This window comes from Nematostella vectensis, chromosome 3 (assembly GCF_932526225.1).
Source record: "Nematostella vectensis chromosome 3, jaNemVect1.1, whole genome shotgun sequence".
NCBI classification, from domain to species: domain Eukaryota; kingdom Metazoa; phylum Cnidaria; class Anthozoa; order Actiniaria; family Edwardsiidae; genus Nematostella; species Nematostella vectensis.
This window is the reverse complement of record NC_064036.1, coordinates 18,871,087-18,891,698: the sequence shown is the minus strand read 5'-3', so window position 1 is coordinate 18,891,698 and position 20,612 is coordinate 18,871,087. Positions and strand designations below refer to the sequence as shown.

The following is a 20,612-nucleotide window of genomic DNA, read 5'->3' as shown; positions in this document are numbered from 1 at the left end:
TGGCAAATGTACTACCCATGTCATGATATATATGTTGCATTCAATCCTAGAGGCGGGAATAATGTCGATTTTTTTCGCTGATATCCGTAAGGGGTTTGACCTGGTTGACCATGACTCATTGCTGAATGAGCTGCGCATACTAAATACGCATAGTTGCCTAGTCAGATAAAAAGGCAATTTCCTTTCGCATAGATCCCAGCGAGTGCGCATTGACAACCATTTATCTCCCCCTATTTTCCCTCGCGGCGGAATTCCGCAAGGAACAAAGCTCGCACACTTGCTTTTCATGGTCCTGGTTAATCGGCTGGTTGCAAATTGGCCCTGTCGGGTTAATACCACCATTTTTGAAATCATTCCTAGATGTAGCCCTAGTTATTTACCGTTTATTGACGATGAGCTGAGTGAATTTGCTTCTTCTAGGGGGATGCGCCTCAACCCCAAAAAGTGTCGCGAGATAACTATTGAATTTCTTCAATTCAAAACAACAGAGCTAGCCCCTCTGTTTCTGAACGGTTCTCAAGTTGGACAGTCCGTGAATTATAAAATTCTAGGCGTTCATATTAGTAGCGGTTTGACATGGAATATCCATGTTGGAAATATAAATAAAGGCGAATAAACGCCTGTACGCGCTTAGGTTATTGAGGAAAGCTGGGGTCGACTCAAATGACCTCAGATTTATACGTCGCTGATATGATCGGTCCTAGAATATGCGGCCCCTGCTTGGGCGTCTCTTCCCATCTATCTGCAGGACGCGCTAGAATGCATCCAAAAAAGAGCTTTGAGATGCATCTATGCCGACTACGATTATTATCTGCTGTGATAGTCTCAGGGTACACATGTCTGGAAAAGATGTGTTTTAGGCCCTTGGTAACATCCCATTCTTTTTTTGCCACTCATTCTGAGTACCTTAATGTATTTTGAGTAGTAATCAATTACCACTAGATAGGGCTTTCCTTCATACTCAGTAATGTCAGCTGCAATATGTTGCCATGGCAACAGTGGAATTTCTCTCGGTTGCATGGGCTATTATTGCTGTTTCGTCTGCAAGCTCAAGAACTTGTCACACTTGGAGATCATATTCGAAATGTCAGTAACCAGACCAGGCCAGTAAACTACTGCCCACGCCCTAGCCTTAATCTTTTCAATTTCAAAATGGCCATTTTGAACTTAATCTAGGATTTTAGATCTCCAAGAGACTGGAATTACCAGTCTGTGGCCGGTCACTAGACCGTCTAAAAAGTGTAAAGCGTGGCGCACACTTTCTAAAAATTGATTCTAGAGGCGGCTTGTGGTATGACATTACGTCAATGTGTGCCCCATACGTGTAAATGTTGAACCGTTCACACCCAAAAACAATAGTTAGCATCTCTTTCTTTATTTGTGCATAATTTTGTTCAGCACTTGTCATTGTCCTTGAGGCATAAGACACAGGCTGACCATTCTGTAAGAGACAGGCACCTAGCCCACTCTTCGAGGCGTCCTTCTGTAGGGTGTTGGGTAAGTTGATGTCATAGAACCGCAGCACCGGTTTGCTAGTGAGTACTCACTTTAACTTGGTTAATGCTGCATTATGTTCAGGGTTCCCAAACACAACATGCTTCTTTTTTAAGCAGGGTTCTTACTGGGCGGCTAGTCCAGCCATACTGGATTCGTACTTTGACAAATTGTTGATCATCCCCAGACTACTCACAACACTGCATACACCCTTCGATGGCTCAGCCTGTATAGATTTATAACTGTGATTTTTATACGTGAACTGCCCTTTAAGTGTTTACCTGGAATATCCTTCCCTTGTACACCCATCCCTCGATAGCTCAGTTGGTACAGCGGGGGACTGTAGATTTATAACTGTGACAGTTTAGACCCAGCTCGAAGGAATTTTCCATACGTGCACTGCGCTTTATGTTGGGCAATGTTACATGGAATGTCATTTCCTTGAATATCCTACCTTCGTATATCTCAGTTATATATAAGTATATCTCTGATACTTAGGTCGCTGGTTCGTATCTGGATCGAATGATTTTTCTATATTTGCACTGCACTGTAGAATAATAACTGTGAGCTCTAGGTCGCTGGGTCGAGTCCAGTTAGATAGAGTTTTTATACGTGCACTGAGCTTGATGTTGGGCAACGTTACATGTAATTTCCTTTTCTTGTACATCCATCCTTCGATAGCTCTGTTGGTAGAGCGGGGGACTTGGGATATACAACTGTGATCCCTAGATCGCTGGTTCGAATCCGGCTCGAAGGTTTTTTATTACGTGGACTGCTGTTTGTTTTAGGCAAGGTTACGTTGATTGTCCTTTTCCTGTGCATCCATCCTTCCATAGCTCAGTTGGTAGAGCGGGGAACTGTAGATTTATAACTGTAATCCCTAGGTCGCTTGTTCGATTCCGGCTAGAATGATTTTTTTTATACGTGCACTGCGCTTCATGTTGGGCAATGTTATATGCAATGTCCTTCTGTCGTACATCCATCCTTTGATAGCTCAGTTGGTAGAGCAGGGGACTGTAGATTTGTAACTGTGATCCCTAGGTCGCTTGTTCGAATCCTGCTCGAAGGATTTTTTAGGTGCACTGCTAAATATTTTGGGGAAGGTTACTTTGATTGTCCTTTCCCTGTACATCCATCCTTCGATAGCTCAGTTGGTATAGCGGGTGACTGGGGATTTATAATTGTAATCCTTAGGTCGCTGGTTCGTATCTGGATCGAATGATTTTTCTATATTTGCACTGCCGCTTATTTTGGGCAAGGTTACGTAAATTGTCCTTCCCCTATTTATAACTGTGATCCGTAGGTCGCTGGTCCGAATCGGGCTCGAATGTTTTTTTACGTGCACTGCTGAATATTTTGGGCAAGGTAACGTTGATTGTCCTTTCCGTGTACATCCATCCTTCGAAAGCTCAGTTGGTGGAGCAGGGGACTTGGGATTTATAACTCTGATTCCTAGGTCGCTGGTTCGAATCCAGGTCGAAGAATTTTTTATCCGTGCATTGTGCTTGATGTTGGGCAAGGTTAAATGTAATGTCCTTTCCTTGTATATCCAACCTTCGATAGCTCAGTTGGTAGAGCGAGGGACTGTAGATTTATAACTGTGATCCCTAGGTCGCTGGTTCGAATCAAGCTCGAAGGATTTTTTATGTGCACTGCTGTTTATTTTGGGCAAGGTTACATGGAATGTCCTTTCCTTGGAGACTTTAGATTTATAACTGTGATCAATAGGTCGCTGGTTCGAATACGGCCCGAAGGATTTTTTATGTGCGCTGTTGTTTATTTTGGTCAAGGTTTCTTTGATTGTCCTTTCCATGGACATCCATCCGTCGATAGCTCAGTTGGTAGAGCGGCGGAACTGTAGATTTATAACTGTGATCACTAGGTCGCTCGTTCTAATCCTGCTCGAAGGATTTTTTTACGTGCACTGCTGTTTATTTTGGGCAAGTTTACATTGAATGTCCTATCCTTGGAGACTTTAGATTTATAACTGTGATCCCTAGGTCGCTCGTTTGAATCCGGCTTGAAGGATTTTTTTTACGTGCACTGCTGTTTATTTTGGGCAAGATTACAAGGAATGTCATTTCCTTGGAGACTGTAGATTTATAACTGTGATCCCTAGGTTGCTGGTTCGAATCCGGCTCGAAGGATTTTTTTACGTGCACTGCTGTTTATTTTGGACAGATTACATGGAATGTCCTTTTCTTGGAGACTGTAGATGTATAACTGTGATCCCTAAATCGCTGGTTCGAATCCTGCTCGAAGAAAATTTTTTAGGTGTACTGCTTTTTTTTATTTTGGGCAAGGTGACGTTGATTGTCCTTTCCATGTACATCCATCATGCGATAGCTCATTTGGTAAGGCGGGGGAATGTAGATTTATAATTGTGATCCCCAGGTCTCTTGTTCGAATCCGGCTCGAAGGATTTTTTACGTTCACTGCTGTTTATTTTGGGCAAGGTTACATGGAATGTCCTTTCCTTGGAGACTGTAGATGTATAACTGTGATCCCTAGGTTGCTGGTTCGAATACGGCTCGAAGAATGTTTTTTAATGCACTGCTTTTTTATTTTGGGCAAGGTCACGTTGATTGTCCTTTCCATGGACATCCATGGTTCGATAGCTCAGTTGGTAGAGCGGGGGGCTGTAGATTTACAATTGTGATCCCTCATTCGCTGGTTCGAATTCGGCTCACAGGATTTTTTATACGTGCGCTTTCCGTTGGGCAATGTTACATGGAATTTCATTTTCTTGGAGACTGATCCTAGGTTGCTGGTTCGAATCCGGCTCGAAGAATTTTTTTACGTTCACTGCTGTTTATTTTGGTCAAGGTTACGTTGATTGTCCTTTCAATGCTCATCCATCCTTCGATAGCTCCGTTGGTAGAGCGGGAGACTGTAGATTTTTAATTGTGATCCGAAGGTTGCTGGTTTGAATCCGGATCGGAAACTCTTTTTAGGTGCCTTGCTGTTTATTTTGGGCACGGTTACGTTGATTGTCCTTACCATGTACATCCATCCTTCGATAGCTCAGTTTTGTAGAGCGGGGGACTGTAGATTTATAGTTGTGACCCCTAGGTCGCTGGTTCGAATCCGGCTCGAAGGATTTTTTACGTTCACTGCTGTTTATTTTGGGCAAGGTTACGTTGATTGTCCTTTCCATGTACATCCATCCTTCGATAGCTCAGTTGGTAGAGCGGGGGACTGTAGATTTATAACTGTGATCCCTAGGTCGCTGGTTCGAATCCGGCTTGAAGGATTATTTTACGTGCCCTGCTGTTTATTTTGGGTAAGGTAAAAAGGAATGTCCTTTTCTTGAAGACTGTAGATTTATAACTGTGATCCCTAGGTCACTGGTTCGAATACGGCTCGAAGCATTTTTTTACGTTCACTGCTGTTTATTTTAGTCAAGGTTTCGTCGATTGTCCTTTCCATGTACATCCATCATGCGATAGCTCAGTTGGTAGAGCGGGGGACTGTAGATTTATGATTGTGATCCCTAGGTTGCTGGTTCGAATCCGGTTCGAAGAATTTTTTTACGTGCGTTGCTGTTGATTTTGGACAGATTACATGAAATGTCCTTTTCTTGGAGACTGTAGATGTATAACTGAGATCCCTAAGTCGCTGGTTCGAATCATGCTCGAAGAAATTTATTTAGGTGCACTGCTTTTTTATATTTTGGGTAAGATTACGTTGATTGTCCTTTCAATGTACATCCATCCTTCGATAGCTCAGTTGGTAGAGCGGAGGACTGTAGATTTATAATTGGGATTTCTAGGTCGCTGGTTCGAATCCGGCTCGAAAGATTTTTTTACGTGCAATACTGTTTATTTTGGGCAACGTTACATTAATTGTCCTTTCCACATACATCCATCCTTCGATAGCACAGTTGGTAAAGCGGGGGACTGTAGATTTATGATTGTGATCCCTAATTCGCTGGTTCGAATCCGGCTCGAAAAAGTTTTTTAGGTGCACTGCTTTTTTATTTTGGCCAAGTTTACGTTGATTGTCCTTTCAATATACATCCATCCTTCGATAGCTCAGTTGGTAGAGCGGGGGACTGTAGATTTATAATTGTGATCCCTAGGTTGCTGGTTCGAATCCGGCTCGAAGGATTTTTTTTTACGTTCACTGCTGTTTATTTTGGGCAAGGTTACGTCGATTGTCCTTTCCATGTACATCTATCCTTCGATAGCTCAGTTTGTAGTGCGGGGGACTGTAGATTTATGATTGTGATCCCTAGGTTGCTGGTTCGAATCCAGCTCGAAGAATTTTTTTCAATGCACTGCTTTTTTATTTTGGGCAAGGTCACGTTGATTGTCCTTTCAATGTACATCCATCCTTCGATAGCTCAGTTGGTAGAGCAGGGGGCTGTAGATTTATAATTGTGATCCCCAGGTCTCTGGTTCGAATCCGGGTCGAAGGATTTTTTTACTTGCACTGCTGTTTATTTTAGGCAAGGTTACATGGAATGTCCTTTCCTTGGAGACTGTAGATTTATAACTGTGATCCCTAGGTCGCTGGTTCGAATCCGGCTCGAAGGATTTTTTTACTTGCACTGCTGTTTATTTTGGGCAAGGTTACATGGAATGTCCTTTCCTTGGAGACTGTAGATTTATACCTGTGATCCCTAGGTTGCTGGTTCGAATACGGCTCGAAGAATGTTTTTTAATGCACTGCTTTTTTTATTTTGGGCAAGGTCACGTTGATTGTCCTTTCAATGTATATCCATCCTTCGATAGCTCAGTTGGTAGAGCGGGGGGCTGTAGATTTACAATTGTGATCCCTAATTCGCTGGTTCGAATCCGGCTCAAAGGATGTTTTATACGTGCGCTTTACGTTGGGCAATGTTACATGGAAATTCCTTTCCTTGGAGACTGATCCTAGGTTGCTGGTTCGAATCCGGCTCGAAGAATTGTTTACGTTCACTGCTGTTTATTTTGGTCAAGGTTACGTTGATTGCCCTTTCAATGCTTATCCATCCTTCGATAGCTCAGTTGGTAGAGCGGGGGACTGTAGATTTATAACTGTGATCCCTAGGTCGCTGGTTCGAATCCGGCTCGAAGGATTTTTTTACGTGAACTGCTGTTTATTTTGGGCAAGGTTACGTTGATTGTCCTTTCCATGTACATCCATCCTTCGATAGCTCAGTTGGTAGAGCGGGGGCTGTAGATTTATAATTGTGATCGCTAATTCGCTGGTTCGAATTCGGCTCACAGGATTTTTTATACGTGCGCTTTACGTTGGGCAATGTTACATGGAATTTCATTTTCTTGGAGACTGATCCTAGGTTGCTGGTTCGAATCCGGCTCGAAGAATTTTTTTAAGTTCACTGCTGTTAATTTTGGTCAAGGTTACGTTGATTGCCCTTTCAATGCTCATCCATCCTTCGATAGCTCAGTTGGTAGAGCGGGAGACTGTAGATTTATAATTGTGATCCGAAGGTTGCTGGTTTGAATCCGGCTCGAAAACTCTTTTTAGGTGCCTTGCTGTTTATTTTGGGCAAGGTTACGTTGATTGTCCTTTCCATGTACATCCATCCTTCGATAGCTCAGTTTTGTAGAGCGGGGGACTGTAGATTTATAATTGTGATCGCTAGGTCGCTGGTTCTAATCCGGCTCGAAGGATTTTTTACGTTCACTTCTGTTTATTTTGGGCAAGGTTACGTTGATTGTCCTTTCCATTGACATCCATCCTTCGATAGCTCAGTTGGTAGAGCGGGGGACTGTAGATTTATAATTGTGATCCCTAGGTTGCTGGTTCGAATCCGGCTCGAAGGATTTTTTTACGTTCACTGCTGTTTATTTTGGGCAAGGTTACGTCGATTGTCCTTTCCATGTACATCTATCCTTCGATAGCTCAGTTGGTAGTGCAGGGGACTGTAGATTTATGATTGTGATCCCTAGGTTGCTGGTTCGAATCCAGCTCGAAGAATTGTTTTCAATGCACTGCTTTTTTATTTTGGGCAAGGTCACGTTGATTGTCCTTTCAATGTACATCCATCCTTCAATAGCTCATTTGGTAGAGCGGGGGGCTGTAGATTTATAATTGTGATCCCTAATTCGCTGGTTCGAATCCGGCTCGAAGGATTTTGTTACGTGCACTGCTGTTTATTTTAGGGAAGGTTACATGAAATGTCCTTTCCTTGGAGACTGTATATTTATGACTGTGATCTCTATGTTACTGGTTAAAATCCGGCTTGAAGGATTTTTTATGTGCACTGAAGTTTATTTTGGTCAAGGTTTCGTTGATTGTCCTTTCCATTGACATCCATCCTTCGATAGCTCAGTTGGTAGAACGGGGTACTGTAGATTTATAATTGTCATCCCTTGGTCGCTGGTTCGAATCCGGCTTGAAGGATTTTGTTACGTGGCACTGCTGTTTATTTTAAGGAAGGTTACATAGAATGTCCTTTCCTTGGAGACTGTAGATTTATTTTGGGCAAGGTTACGTTGATTGTCCTTTCAATGTACATCCATCATACGATAGCCCAGTTGGTAGAGCGGGGGGCTGTAGATTTATAATTGTGATCCGAAGGTTGCTGGTTTGAATCCGGCTCGAAAAATGTTTTTAGGTGCCTTGCTGTTTATTTTGGGCAAGGTTACGTTGATTGTCCTTTTCATGTACATCCATCCTTCGATAGCTCAGTTTTGTAGAGCGGGGGACTGTAGATTTATAATTGTGATCCCTAGGTCGCTGGTTCGAATCCGGCTCGAAGGATTTTTTACGTTCACTTCTGTTTATTTTGGGCAATGTTACGTTGATTGTCCTTTCCATGTACATCCATCCTTCGATAGCTCAGTTGGAGAAACGGGGGACTGTAGATTTATAACTGTGATCCCTAGGCTGCTGGTTCGAATCCAGCTCGAAGAATTGTTTTCAATGCACTGCTTTTTTATTTTGGGCAAGGTCACGTTGATTGTCCTTTCATTGTACATCCATCCTTCAATAGCTCATTTGGTAGAGCGGGGGGCTGTAGATTTATAATTGTGATCCCTAATTCGCTGGTTCGAATCCGGCTCGAAGGATTTTGTTACGTGCACTGCTGTTTATTTTAGGGAAGGTTACATGAAATGTCCTTTCCTTGGAGACTGTATATTTATGAATGTGATCTCTATGTTACTGGTTAAAATCCGGCTTGAAGGATTTTTTATGTGCACTGCCGTTTATTTTGGTCAAGGTTTCGTTGATTGTCCTTTCCATTGACATCTATCCTTCGATAGCTCAGTTGGTAGAACGGGGTACTGTAGATTTATAATTGTCATCCCTTGGTCGCTGGTTCGAATCCGGCTCGAAGGATTTTGTTACGTGGCACTGCTGTTTATTTTAAGGAAGGTTACATAGAATGTCCTTTCCTTGGAGACTGTAGATTTATTTTGGGCAAGGTTACGTTGATTGTCCTTTCAATGTACATCCATCATACGATAGCCCAGTTGGTAGAGCGGGGGGCTGTAGATTTATAATTGTGATCCGAAGGTTGCTGGTTTGAATCCGGCTCGAAAAATGTTTTTAGGTGCCTTGCTGTTTATTTTGGGCAAGGTTACGTTGATTGTCCTTTCCATGTACATCCATCCTTTGATAGCTCAGTTTTGTAGAGCGGGGGACTGTAGATTTATAATTGTGATCCCTAGGTCGCTGGTTCGAATCCGGCTCGAAGGATTTTTTACGTTCACTGCTGTTTATTTTGGGCAAGGTTACGTCAATTGTCCTTTCCATGTACATCTATCCTTCGATAGCTCAGTTGGTAGTGCATGGGACTGTAGATTTATGATTGTGATCCCTAGGTTGCTGGTTCGAATCCAGCTCGAAGAATTATTTTCAATGCACTGCTTTTTTATTTTGGGCAAGGTCACGTTGATTGTCCTTTCATTGTACATCCATCCTTCAATAGCTCATTTGGTAGAGCGGGGTCTGTAGATTTATAATTGTGATCCCTAATTCGCTGGTTCGAATCCGGCTCGAAGGATTTTGTTACGTGCACTGCTGTTTATTTTAGGAAAGGTTACATGAAATGTCCTTTCCTTGGAGACTGTATATTTATGACTGTGATCTCTATGTTACTGGTTAAAATCCGGCTTGAAGGATTTTTTATGTGCACTGCCGTTTATTTTGGTCAAGGTTTTGTTGATTGTCCTTTCCATTGACATCCATCCTTCGATAGCTCAGTTGGTAGAACGGGGTACTGTAGATTTATAATTGTCATCCCTTGGTCGCTGGTTCGAATCCGGCTCGAAGGATTTTGTTACGTGGCACTGCTGTTTATGTTAAGGAAGGTTACATGGAATGTCCTTTCCTTGGAGACTGTAGATTTATTTTAGGCAAGGTTACGTTGATTGTCCTTTCAATGTACATCCATCATACGATAGCCCAGTTGGTAGAGCGGGGGGCTGTAGATTTATAATTGTGATCCGAAGGTTGCTGGTTTGAATCCGGCTCGAAAAATATTTTTAGGTGCCTTGCTGTTTATTTTGGGCAAGGTTACGTTGATTGTCCTTTCCATGTATATCCATCTTTCGATAGCTTAGTTTTGTAGAGCGGGGGACTGTAGAATTATAATTGTGATCCCTAGGTCGCTGGTTCGAATCCGGCTCGAAGGATTTTTTACGTTCACTTCTGTTTATTTTGGGCAAGGTTACGTTGATTGTCCTTTCCATGTACATCCATCCTTCGATAGCTCAGTTGGTAGAGCGGGGGACTGTAGATTTATAACTGTGATCCCTAGGTTGCTGGTTCGAATCCAGCTCGAAGAATTGTTTTCAATGCACTGCTTTTTTATTTTGGGCAAGGTCACGTTGATTGTCCTTTCATTGTACATCCATCCTTCAATAGCTCATTTGGTAGAGCGGGGGGCTGTAGATTTATAATTGTGATCCCTAATTCGCTGGTTCGAATCCGGCTCGAAGGATTTTGTTACGTGCACTGCTGTTTATTTTAGGGAAGGTTACATGAAATGTCCTTTCCTTGGAGACTGTATATTTATGACTGTGATCTCTCTGTTACTGGTTAAAATCCGGCTTGAAGGATTTTTTATGTGCACTGCCGTTTATTTTGGTCAAGGTTTCGTTGATTGTCCTTTCCATTGACATCCATCCTTCGATAGCTCAGTTGGTAGAACGGGGTACTGTAGATTTATAATTGTCATCCCTTGGTCGCTGGTTCGAATCCGGCTCGAAGGATTTTGTTACGTGGCACTGCTGTTTATTTTAAGGAAGGTTACATGGAATGTCCTTTCCTTGGAGACTGTAGATTTATTTTGGGCAAGGTTACGTTGATTGTCCTTTCAATGTACATCCATCATACGATAGCCCAGTTGGTAGAGCGGGGGGCTGTAGATTTATAATTGTGATCCGAAGGTTGCTGGTTTGAATCCGGCTCGAAAAATGTTTTTAGGTGCCTTGCTGTTTATTTTGGGCAAGGTTACGTTGATTGTCCTTTCCATGTACATCCATCCTTCGATAGCTCAGTTTTGTAGAGCGGGGGACTGTAGATTTATAATTGTGATCCCTAGGTCGCTGGTTCGAATCCGGCTCGAAGGATTTTTTACGTTCACTGCTGTTTATTTTGGGCAAGGTAACATGGAATGTCCTTTCCTTGGAGACTGTAGATGTATAACTGTGATCGCTAAATCGCTGGTTCGAATCCTGCTCGAAGAACATTTTTTAGGTGTACTGCTTTTTTTTATTTTGGGCAAGATTACGTTGATTGTCCTTCCCACGTACACCCATCCTTCGATAGCGGAGTTGGTAAAGCGGGGGACTGTAGATTTATAATTGTGATCCCTAAATCGCTGGTTCAAATCCGGCTCGAAGAGTTTTTTTTAGGTGCACTGCCTTTTTATTTTGGCCAAGTTTACGTTTATTGTCCTTTCAATATACATCCATCCTTCGATAGCTCAGTTGGTAAAGCGGGGGACTGTAGATTTATAATTGTGATCCCTAAATCGCTGGTTCGAATCCGGCTCGAAGAATTTTTTTTAATGCACTGCTTTTTTATTTTGGGCAAGGTCACGTTGATTGTCCTTTCAATGTACATCTATCCTTCGATAGCTCAGTTGGTAGTGCGGGGGACTGTAGATTTATGATTGTGATCCCTAGGTTGCTGGTTCGAATCCGGCTCGAAGAATTTTTTTTAATGCACTGCTTTTTTATTTTGGGCAAGGTCACGTTGATTGTCCTTTCAATGTACATCCATCCTTCGATAGCTCCGTTGGTAGAGCGGGGGGCTGTAGATTTACAATTGTGATCCCTAATTCGCTGGTTCGAATCCGGCTCAAAGGATGTTTTATACGTGTGCTTTACGTTGGGCAATGTTACATGGAAATTCCTTTCCTTGGAGACTGATCCTAGGTTGCTGGTTCGAATCCGGCTATAAGAATTTTTTACGTTCACTGCTGTTTATTTTGGTCAAGGTTACGTTGATTGCCCTTTCAATGCTCATCCATCCTTCGATAGCTCAGTTGGTAGAGCGGGGGACTGTAGATTTATAACTGTGATCCCTAGGTCGCTGGTTCGAATCCGGCTCGAAGGATTTTTTTACGTGAACTGCTGTTTATTTTGGGCAAGGTTACGTTGATTGTCCTTTCAATGTACATCCATCCTTCGATAGCTCAGTTGGTAGAGCGGGGGAATGTAGATTTATAACTGTGATCCCTAGGTTGCTGGTTCGAATCCGGCTCGAAGGATTGTTTTACGTGCACTGCTGTTTATTTTGGGCAAGGTTACATGAAATGTCCTTTCCTTGGAGACTGTAGATTTATGACTGTGATCTCTAGGTCGGTGGTTAAAATCCGGCTTGAATGATTTTTTATGTGCACTGCTGTTTATTTTGGTCTAGGTTTCGTTGATTGTCCTTTCCATGCACATCCATCATTCGATAGCTCAGTTGGTAGAACGGGGGACTGCAGATTTATAATTGTGATCCCTTGGTCGCTGGTTTTCGAATCCGTCTCGAAGGATTTTCTTACGTGCACTGCTGTTTATTTTAGGGAAGGTTACATGGAATGTCCTTTCCTTGGAGACTGTAGATTTATTTTGGGCAAGGTTACGTTGATTGTCCTTTCAATGTACATCCATCCTTCGATAGCCCAGTTGGTAGAGCGGGGGGCTGTAGATTTATAATTGTGATCCCTTGGTCGCTGGTTTTCGAATCCGTCTCGAAGGATTTTGTTACGTGCACTGCTGTTTATTTTAGAGAAGGTTACATGGAATGTCCTTTCCTTGGAGACTGTAGATTTATTTTGGGCAAGGTTACGTTGATTGTCCTTTCAATGTACATCCATCCTTCGATAGCCCAGTTGGTAGAGCGGGGGGCTGTAGATTTATAATTGTGATCCGTAGGTTGCGGGTTTGAATCCGGCTCGAAAAATGTTTTTAGGTGCCTTTCTGTTTATTTTGGGCAAGGTTACGTTGATTGTCCTTTCCATGTACATCCATCCTTCGATAGCTCAGTTTTGTAGAGCGGGGGGCTGTAGATTTATAATTGTGATCCCTAGGTCGCTGGTTCGAATCCGGCTCTAAGGATTTTTTACGTTCATTGCTGTTGATTTTGTGCAAGGTTACGTTGATTGTCCTTTCCATGTACATCCATCATGAGATAGCTTAGTTGGTAGAGCGGGGGACTGTAGATTTATAATTGTGATCCCTAAATCGCTGGTTCGAATCCGGCTCGAAAATGTTTTTTAGGTGCACTGCTTTTTTATTTTGGCCAAGTTTACGTTGATTGTCCTTACATTATACATCCATCCTTCGATAGCTCTGTTGGTAGAGCGGGGAACTGTAGATTTATGACTGTGATCTCTAGGTCGCTGGTTAAAATGCGCTTGAAGGATTGTTATGTGCACTGCTGTTTATTTTGGTCAAGGTTTCGTTGATTGTCCTTTCCATGGACATCCATCCTTCGATAGCTCAGTTGGTAGAGCGGGGACTGTAGATTTATAAATGTGATCCCTAGGTCGTTGGTTCGAATCCGGCTCGAAGGATTTTTTTACGTGCAATACTGTTTATTTTGAGCAACGTTACATTAACTGTCCTTTTCACGTACATCCATCCTTCGATAGCACAGTTGGTAAAGCGGGGGACTGTAGATTTATAATTGTGATCCCTAATTCGCTGGTTCGAATCCGGCTCGAAACATTTTTTTAGGTGCACTGCTTTTTTATTTTGGCCAAGTTTACGTTGATTGTCCTTTCAATATACATCCATCTTTCGATAGCTCAGTTGGTAGAGCGGGGGACTGTAGATTTATAAATGTGATCCCTAGGTTGCTGGTTCGAATCCGGCTCGAAAGATTTTTTTACGTTCACTGCTGTTTATTTTGGGCAAGGTTACGTCGATTGTCCTTTCCATGTACATCTATCCTTCGATAGGTCAGTTGGTAGTGCAGGGGACTGTAGATTTATGATTGTGATCCCTAGGTTGCTGGTTCGAATCCAGCTCGAAGAATTGTTTTCAATGCACTGCTTTTTTATTTTGGGCAAGGTCACGTTGATTGTCCTTTCAATGTACATCCATCCTTCAATAGCTCATTTGGTAGAGCGGGGGGCTGTAGATTTATAATTGTGATCCCTAATTCGCTGGTTCGAATCCGGCTCGAAGGATTTTGTTACGTGCACTGCTGTTTATTTTAGGGAAGGTTACATGAAATGTCCTTTCCTTGGAGACTGTATATTTATGACTGTGATCTCTATGTTACTGGTTAAAATCCGGCTTGAAGGATTTTTTATGTGCACTGCCGTTTATTTTGGTCAAGGTTTCATTGATTGTCCTTTCCATTGACATCCATCCTTCGATAGCTCAGTTGGTAGAACGGGGTACTGTAGATTTATAATTGTCATCCCTTGGTCGCTGGTTCGAATCCGGCTCGAAGGATTTTGTTACGTGGCACTGCTGTTTATTTTAAGGAAGGTTACATGGAATGTCCTTTCCTTGGAGACTGTAGATTTATTTTGGGCAAGGTTACGTTGATTGTCCTTTCAATGTACATCCATCATACGATAGCCCAGTTGGTAGAGCGGGGGGCTGTAGATTTATAATTGTGATCCGAAGGTTGCTGGTTTGAATCCGGCTCGAAAAATATTTTTAGGTGCCTTGCTGTTTATTTTGGGCAAGGTTACGTTGATTGTCCTTTCCATGTACATCCATCCTTCGATAGCTCAGTTTTGTAGAGCGGGGGACTGTAGAATTATAATTGTGATCCCTAGGTCGCTGGTTCGAATCCGGCTCGAAGGATTTTTTACGTTCACTTCTGTTTATTTTGGGCAAGGTTACGTTGATTGTCCATTCCATGTACATCCATCCTTCGATAGCTCATTTGGTAAGGCGGGGGAATGTAGATTTATAATTGTGATCCCCAGGTCTCTTGTTCGAATCCGGCTCGAAGGATTTTTTACGTTCACTGCTGTTTATTTTGGGCAAGGTTACATGGAATGTCCTTTCCTTGGAGACTGTAGATGTATAACTGTGATCCCTAGGTTGCTGGTTCGAATACGGCTCGAAGAATGTTTTTTAATGCACTGCTTTTTTATTTTGGGCAAGGTCACGTTGATTGTCCTTTCCATGGACATCCATGGTTCGATAGCTCAGTTGGTAGAGCGGGGGGCTGTAGATTTACAATTGTGATCCCTCATTCGCTGGTTCGAATTCGGCTCACAGGATTTTTTATACGTGCGCTTTCCGTTGGGCAATGTTACATGGAATTTCATTTTCTTGGAGACTGATCCTAGGTTGCTGGTTCGAATCCGGCTCGAAGAATTTTTTTACGTTCACTGCTGTTTATTTTGGTCAAGGTTACGTTGATTGTCCTTTCAATGCTCATCCATCCTTCGATAGCTCCGTTGGTAGAGCGGGAGACTGTAGATTTTTAATTGTGATCCGAAGGTTGCTGGTTTGAATCCGGATCGGAAACTCTTTTTAGGTGCCTTGCTGTTTATTTTGGGCACGGTTACGTTGATTGTCCTTACCATGTACATCCATCCTTCGATAGCTCAGTTTTGTAGAGCGGGGGACTGTAGATTTATAGTTGTGACCCCTAGGTCGCTGGTTCGAATCCGGCTCGAAGGATTTTTTACGTTCACTGCTGTTTATTTTGGGCAAGGTTACGTTGATTGTCCTTTCCATGTACATCCATCCTTCGATAGCTCAGTTGGTAGAGCGGGGGACTGTAGATTTATAACTGTGATCCCTAGGTCGCTGGTTCGAATCCGGCTTGAAGGATTATTTTACGTGCCCTGCTGTTTATTTTGGGTAAGGTAAAAAGGAATGTCCTTTTCTTGAAGACTGTAGATTTATAACTGTGATCCCTAGGTCACTGGTTCGAATACGGCTCGAAGCATTTTTTTACGTTCACTGCTGTTTATTTTAGTCAAGGTTTCGTCGATTGTCCTTTCCATGTACATCCATCATGCGATAGCTCAGTTGGTAGAGCGGGGGACTGTAGATTTATGATTGTGATCCCTAGGTTGCTGGTTCGAATCCGGTTCGAAGAATTTTTTTACGTGCGTTGCTGTTGATTTTGGACAGATTACATGAAATGTCCTTTTCTTGGAGACTGTAGATGTATAACTGAGATCCCTGAGTCGCTGGTTCGAATCATGCTCGAAGAAATTTATTTAGGTGCACTGCTTTTTTATATTTTGGGTAAGATTACGTTGATTGTCCTTTCAATGTACATCCATCCTTCGATAGCTCAGTTGGTAGAGCGGAGGACTGTAGATTTATAATTGGGATTTCTAGGTCGCTGGTTCGAATCCGGCTCGAAAGATTTTTTTACGTGCAATACTGTTAATTTTGGCCAAGTTTACGTTGATTGTCCTTTCAATATACATCCATCCTTCGATAGCTCAGTTGGTAGAGCGGGGGACTGTAGATTTATAATTGTGATCCCTAGGTTGCTGGTTCGAATCCGGCTCGAAGGATTTTTTTTTACGTTCACTGCTGTTTATTTTGGGCAAGGTTACGTCGATTGTCCTTTCCATGTACATCTATCCTTCGATAGCTCAGTTTGTAGTGCGGGGGACTGTAGATTTATGATTGTGATCCCTAGGTTGCTGGTTCGAATCCAGCTCGAAGAATTTTTTTCAATGCACTGCTTTTTTATTTTGGGCAAGGTCACGTTGATTGTCCTTTCAATGTACATCCATCCTTCGATAGCTCAGTTGGTAGAGCGGGGGGCTGTAGATTTATAATTGTGATCCCCAGGTCTCTGGTTCGAATCCGGGTCGAAGGATTTTTTTACTTGCACTGCTGTTTATTTTGGGCAAGGTTACATGGAATGTCCTTTCCTTGGAGACTGTAGATTTATAACTGTGATCCCTAGGTCGCTGGTTCGAATCCGGCTCGAAGGATTTTTTTACTTGCACTGCTGTTTATTTTGGGCAAGGTTACATGGAATGTCCTTTCCTTGGAGACTGTAGATTTATACCTGTGATCCCTAGGTTGCTGGTTCGAATACGGCTCGAAGAATGTTTTTTAATGCACTGCTTTTTTTATTTTGGGCAAGGTCACGTTGATTGTCCTTTCAATGTATATCCATCCTTCGATAGCTCAGTTGGTAGAGCGGGGGGCTGTAGATTTACAATTGTGATCCCTAATTCGCTGGTTCGAATCCGGCTCAAAGGATGTTTTATACGTGCGCTTTACGTTGGGCAATGTTACATGGAAATTCCTTTCCTTGGAGACTGATCCTAGGTTGCTGGTTCGAATCCGGCTCGAAGAATTTTTTACGTTCACTGCTGTTTATTTTGGTCAAGGTTACGTTGATTGCCCTTTCAATGCTTATCCATCCTTCGATAGCTCAGTTGGTAGAGCGGGGGACTGTAGATTTATAACTGTGATCCCTAGGTCGCTGGTTCGAATCCGGCTCGAAGGATTTTTTTACGTGAACTGCTGTTTATTTTGGGCAAGGTTACGTTGATTGTCCTTTCAATGTACATCCATCCTTTGATAGCTCAGTTGGTAGAGCGGGGGCTGTAGATTTATAATTGTGATCGCTAATTCGCTGGTTCGAATTCGGCTCACACGATTTTTTATACGTGCGCTTTACGTTGGGCAATGTTACATGGAATTTCATTTTCTTGGAGACTGATCCTAGGTTGCTGGTTCGAATCCGGCTCGAAGAATTTTTTTAAGTTCACTGCTGTTAATTTTGGTCAAGGTTACGTTGATTGCCCTTTCAATGCTCATCCATCCTTCGATAGCTCAGTTGGTAGAGCGGGAGACTGTAGATTTATAATTGTGATCCGAAGGTTGCTGGTTTGAATCCGGCTCGAAGGATTTTTTTTTACGTTCACTGCTGTTTATTTTGGGCAAGGTTACGTCGATTGTCCTTTCCATGTACATCTATCCTTCGATAGCTCAGTTTGTAGTGCGGGGGACTGTAGATTTATGATTGTGATCCCTAGGTTGCTGGTTCGAATCCAGCTCGAAGAATTTTTTTCAATGCACTGCTTTTTTATTTTGGGCAAGGTCACGTTGATTGTCCTTTCAATGTACATCCATCCTTCGATAGCTCAGTTGGTAGAGCGGGGGGCTGTAGATTTATAATTGTGATCCCCAGGTCTCTGGTTCGAATCCGGGTCGAAGGATTTTTTTACTTGCACTGCTGTTTATTTTGGGCAAGGTTACATGGAATGTCCTTTCCTTGGAGACTGTAGATTTATAACTGTGATCCCTAGGTCGCTGGTTCGAATCCGGCTCGAAGGATTTTTTTACTTGCACTGCTGTTTATTTTGGGCAAGGTTACATGGAATGTCCTTTCCTTGGAGACTGTAGATTTATACCTGTGATCCCTAGGTTGCTGGTTCGAATACGGCTCGAAGAATGTTTTTTAATGCACTGCTTTTTTTATTTTGGGCAAGGTCACGTTGATTGTCCTTTCAATGTATATCCATCCTTCGATAGCTCAGTTGGTAGAGCGGGGGGCTGTAGATTTACAATTGTGATCCCTAATTCGCTGGTTCGAATCCGGCTCAAAGGATGTTTTATACGTGCGCTTTACGTTGGGCAATGTTACATGGAAATTCCTTTCCTTGGAGACTGATCCTAGGTTGCTGGTTCGAATCCGGCTCGAAGAATTTTTTACGTTCACTGCTGTTTATTTTGGTCAAGGTTACGTTGATTGCCCTTTCAATGCTTATCCATCCTTCGATAGCTCAGTTGGTAGAGCGGGGGACTGTAGATTTATAACTGTGATCCCTAGGTCGCTGGTTCGAATCCGGCTCGAAGGATTTTTTTACGTGAACTGCTGTTTATTTTGGGCAAGGTTACGTTGATTGTCCTTTCAATGTACATCCATCCTTTGATAGCTCAGTTGGTAGAGCGGGGGCTGTAGATTTATAATTGTGATCGCTAATTCGCTGGTTCGAATTCGGCTCACAGGATTTTTTATACGTGCGCTTTACGTTGGGCAATGTTACATGGAATTTCATTTTCTTGGAGACTGATCCTAGGTTGCTGGTTCGAATCCGGCTCGAAGAATTTTTTTAAGTTCACTGCTGTTAATTTTGGTCAAGGTTACGTTGATTGCCCTTTCAATGCTCATCCATCCTTCGATAGCTCAGTTGGTAGAGCGGGAGACTGTAGATTTATAATTGTGATCCGAAGGTTGCTGGTTTGAATCCGGCTCGAAAACTCTTTTTAGGTGCCTTGCTGTTTATTTTGGGCAAGGTTACGTTGATTGTCCTTTCCATGTACATCCATCCTTCGATAGCTCAGTTTTGTAGAGCGGGGGACTGTAGATTTATAATTGTGATCGCTAGGTCGCTGGTTCTAATCCGGCTCGAAGGATTTTTTACGTTCACTTCTGTTTATTTTGGGCAAGGTTACGTTGATTGTCCTTTCCATTGACATCCATCCTTCGATAGCTCAGTTGGTAGAGCGGGGGACTGTAGATTTATAATTGTGATCCCTAGGTTGCTGGTTCGAATCCGGCTCGAAGGATTTTTTTACGTTCACTGCTGTTTATTTTGGGCAAGGTTACGTCGATTGTCCTTTCCATGTACATCTATCCTTCGATAGCTCAGTTGGTAGTGCAGGGGACTGTAGATTTATGATTGTGATCCCTAGGTTGCTGGTTCGAATCCAGCTCGAAGAATTGTTTTCAATGCACTGCTTTTTTATTTTGGGCAAGGTCACGTTGATTGTCCTTTCAATGTACATCCATCCTTCAATAGCTCATTTGGTAGAGCGGGGGGCTGTAGATTTATAATTGTGATCCCTAATTCGCTGGTTCGAATCCGGCTCGAAGGATTTTGTTACGTGCACTGCTGTTTATTTTAGGGAAGGTTACATGAAATGTCCTTTCCTTGGAGACTGTATATTTATGACTGTGATCTCTATGTTACTGGTTAAAATCCGGCTTGAAGGATTTTTTATGTGCACTGAAGTTTATTTTGGTCAAGGTTTCGTTGATTGTCCTTTCCATTGACATCCATCCTTCGATAGCTCAGTTGGTAGAACGGGGTACTGTAGATTTATAATTGTCATCCCTTGGTCGCTGGTTCGAATCCTGCTCGAAGGATTTTGTTACGTGGCACTGCTGTTTATTTTAAGGAAGGTTACATAGAATGTCCTTTCCTTGGAGACTGTAGATTTATTTTGGGCAAGGTTACGTTGATTGTCCTTTCAATGTACATCCATCATACGATAGCCCAGTTGGTAGAGCGGGGGGCTGTAGATTTATAATTGTGATCCGAAGGTTGCTGGTTTGAATCCGGCTCGAAAAATGTTTTTAGGTGCCTTGCTGTTTATTTTGGGCAAGGTTACGTTGATTGTCCTTTTCATGTACATCCATCCTTCGATAGCTCAGTTTTGTAGAGCGGGGGACTGTAGATTTATAATTGTGATCCCTAGGTCGCTGGTTCGAATCCGGCTCGAAGGATTTTTTACGTTCACTTCTGTTTATTTTGGGCAATGTTACGTTGATTGTCCTTTCCATGTACATCCATCCTTCGATAGCTCAGTTGGAGAAACGGGGGACTGTAGATTTATAACTGTGATCCCTAGGCTGCTGGTTCGAATCCAGCTCGAAGAATTGTTTTCAATGCACTGCTTTTTTATTTTGGGCAAGGTCACGTTGATTGTCCTTTCATTGTACATCCATCCTTCAATAGCTCATTTGGTAGAGCGGGG

At 42.6% G+C, this 20,612-nt stretch overlaps 12 non-coding genes across 12 annotated transcripts; all 12 read left to right on the top strand.

Annotated features, from left to right (window-relative positions):
* The first annotated feature begins 2,165 nt into the window (after window positions 1-2,165).
* Trnap-ugg lies at window positions 2,166-2,251 on the top strand. The gene is given in 2 exon segments: window positions 2,166-2,202; window positions 2,216-2,251. It is a non-coding gene; the product is annotated as a tRNA-Pro (tRNA).
* A 2,410-nt stretch (window positions 2,252-4,661) lies between these two features.
* Trnay-gua lies at window positions 4,662-4,747 on the top strand. Its single transcript is given in 2 exon segments — window positions 4,662-4,698; window positions 4,712-4,747. It is a non-coding gene; the product is annotated as a tRNA-Tyr (tRNA).
* A 770-nt stretch (window positions 4,748-5,517) lies between these two features.
* Trnay-gua lies at window positions 5,518-5,603 on the top strand. The gene is given in 2 exon segments: window positions 5,518-5,554; window positions 5,568-5,603. It is a non-coding gene; the product is annotated as a tRNA-Tyr (tRNA).
* Window positions 5,604-6,470: 867 nt separating this feature from the next.
* On the top strand, window positions 6,471-6,556 carry Trnay-gua. Its single transcript is given in 2 exon segments — window positions 6,471-6,507; window positions 6,521-6,556. It is a non-coding gene; the product is annotated as a tRNA-Tyr (tRNA).
* Window positions 6,557-7,182: 626 nt separating this feature from the next.
* Trnay-gua lies at window positions 7,183-7,268 on the top strand. The gene is given in 2 exon segments: window positions 7,183-7,219; window positions 7,233-7,268. It is a non-coding gene; the product is annotated as a tRNA-Tyr (tRNA).
* A 4,661-nt stretch (window positions 7,269-11,929) lies between these two features.
* Window positions 11,930-12,015, top strand: Trnay-gua. The gene is given in 2 exon segments: window positions 11,930-11,966; window positions 11,980-12,015. It is a non-coding gene; the product is annotated as a tRNA-Tyr (tRNA).
* A 1,673-nt stretch (window positions 12,016-13,688) lies between these two features.
* Trnay-gua lies at window positions 13,689-13,774 on the top strand. The gene is given in 2 exon segments: window positions 13,689-13,725; window positions 13,739-13,774. It is a non-coding gene; the product is annotated as a tRNA-Tyr (tRNA).
* Window positions 13,775-15,612: 1,838 nt separating this feature from the next.
* On the top strand, window positions 15,613-15,698 carry Trnay-gua. The gene is given in 2 exon segments: window positions 15,613-15,649; window positions 15,663-15,698. It is a non-coding gene; the product is annotated as a tRNA-Tyr (tRNA).
* Window positions 15,699-16,313: 615 nt separating this feature from the next.
* On the top strand, window positions 16,314-16,399 carry Trnay-gua. Its single transcript is given in 2 exon segments — window positions 16,314-16,350; window positions 16,364-16,399. It is a non-coding gene; the product is annotated as a tRNA-Tyr (tRNA).
* An 867-nt stretch (window positions 16,400-17,266) lies between these two features.
* Window positions 17,267-17,352, top strand: Trnay-gua. The gene is given in 2 exon segments: window positions 17,267-17,303; window positions 17,317-17,352. It is a non-coding gene; the product is annotated as a tRNA-Tyr (tRNA).
* Window positions 17,353-18,623: 1,271 nt separating this feature from the next.
* Trnay-gua lies at window positions 18,624-18,709 on the top strand. The gene is given in 2 exon segments: window positions 18,624-18,660; window positions 18,674-18,709. It is a non-coding gene; the product is annotated as a tRNA-Tyr (tRNA).
* A 626-nt stretch (window positions 18,710-19,335) lies between these two features.
* On the top strand, window positions 19,336-19,421 carry Trnay-gua. The gene is given in 2 exon segments: window positions 19,336-19,372; window positions 19,386-19,421. It is a non-coding gene; the product is annotated as a tRNA-Tyr (tRNA).
* The last annotated feature ends 1,191 nt before the right edge of the window (window positions 19,422-20,612 follow it).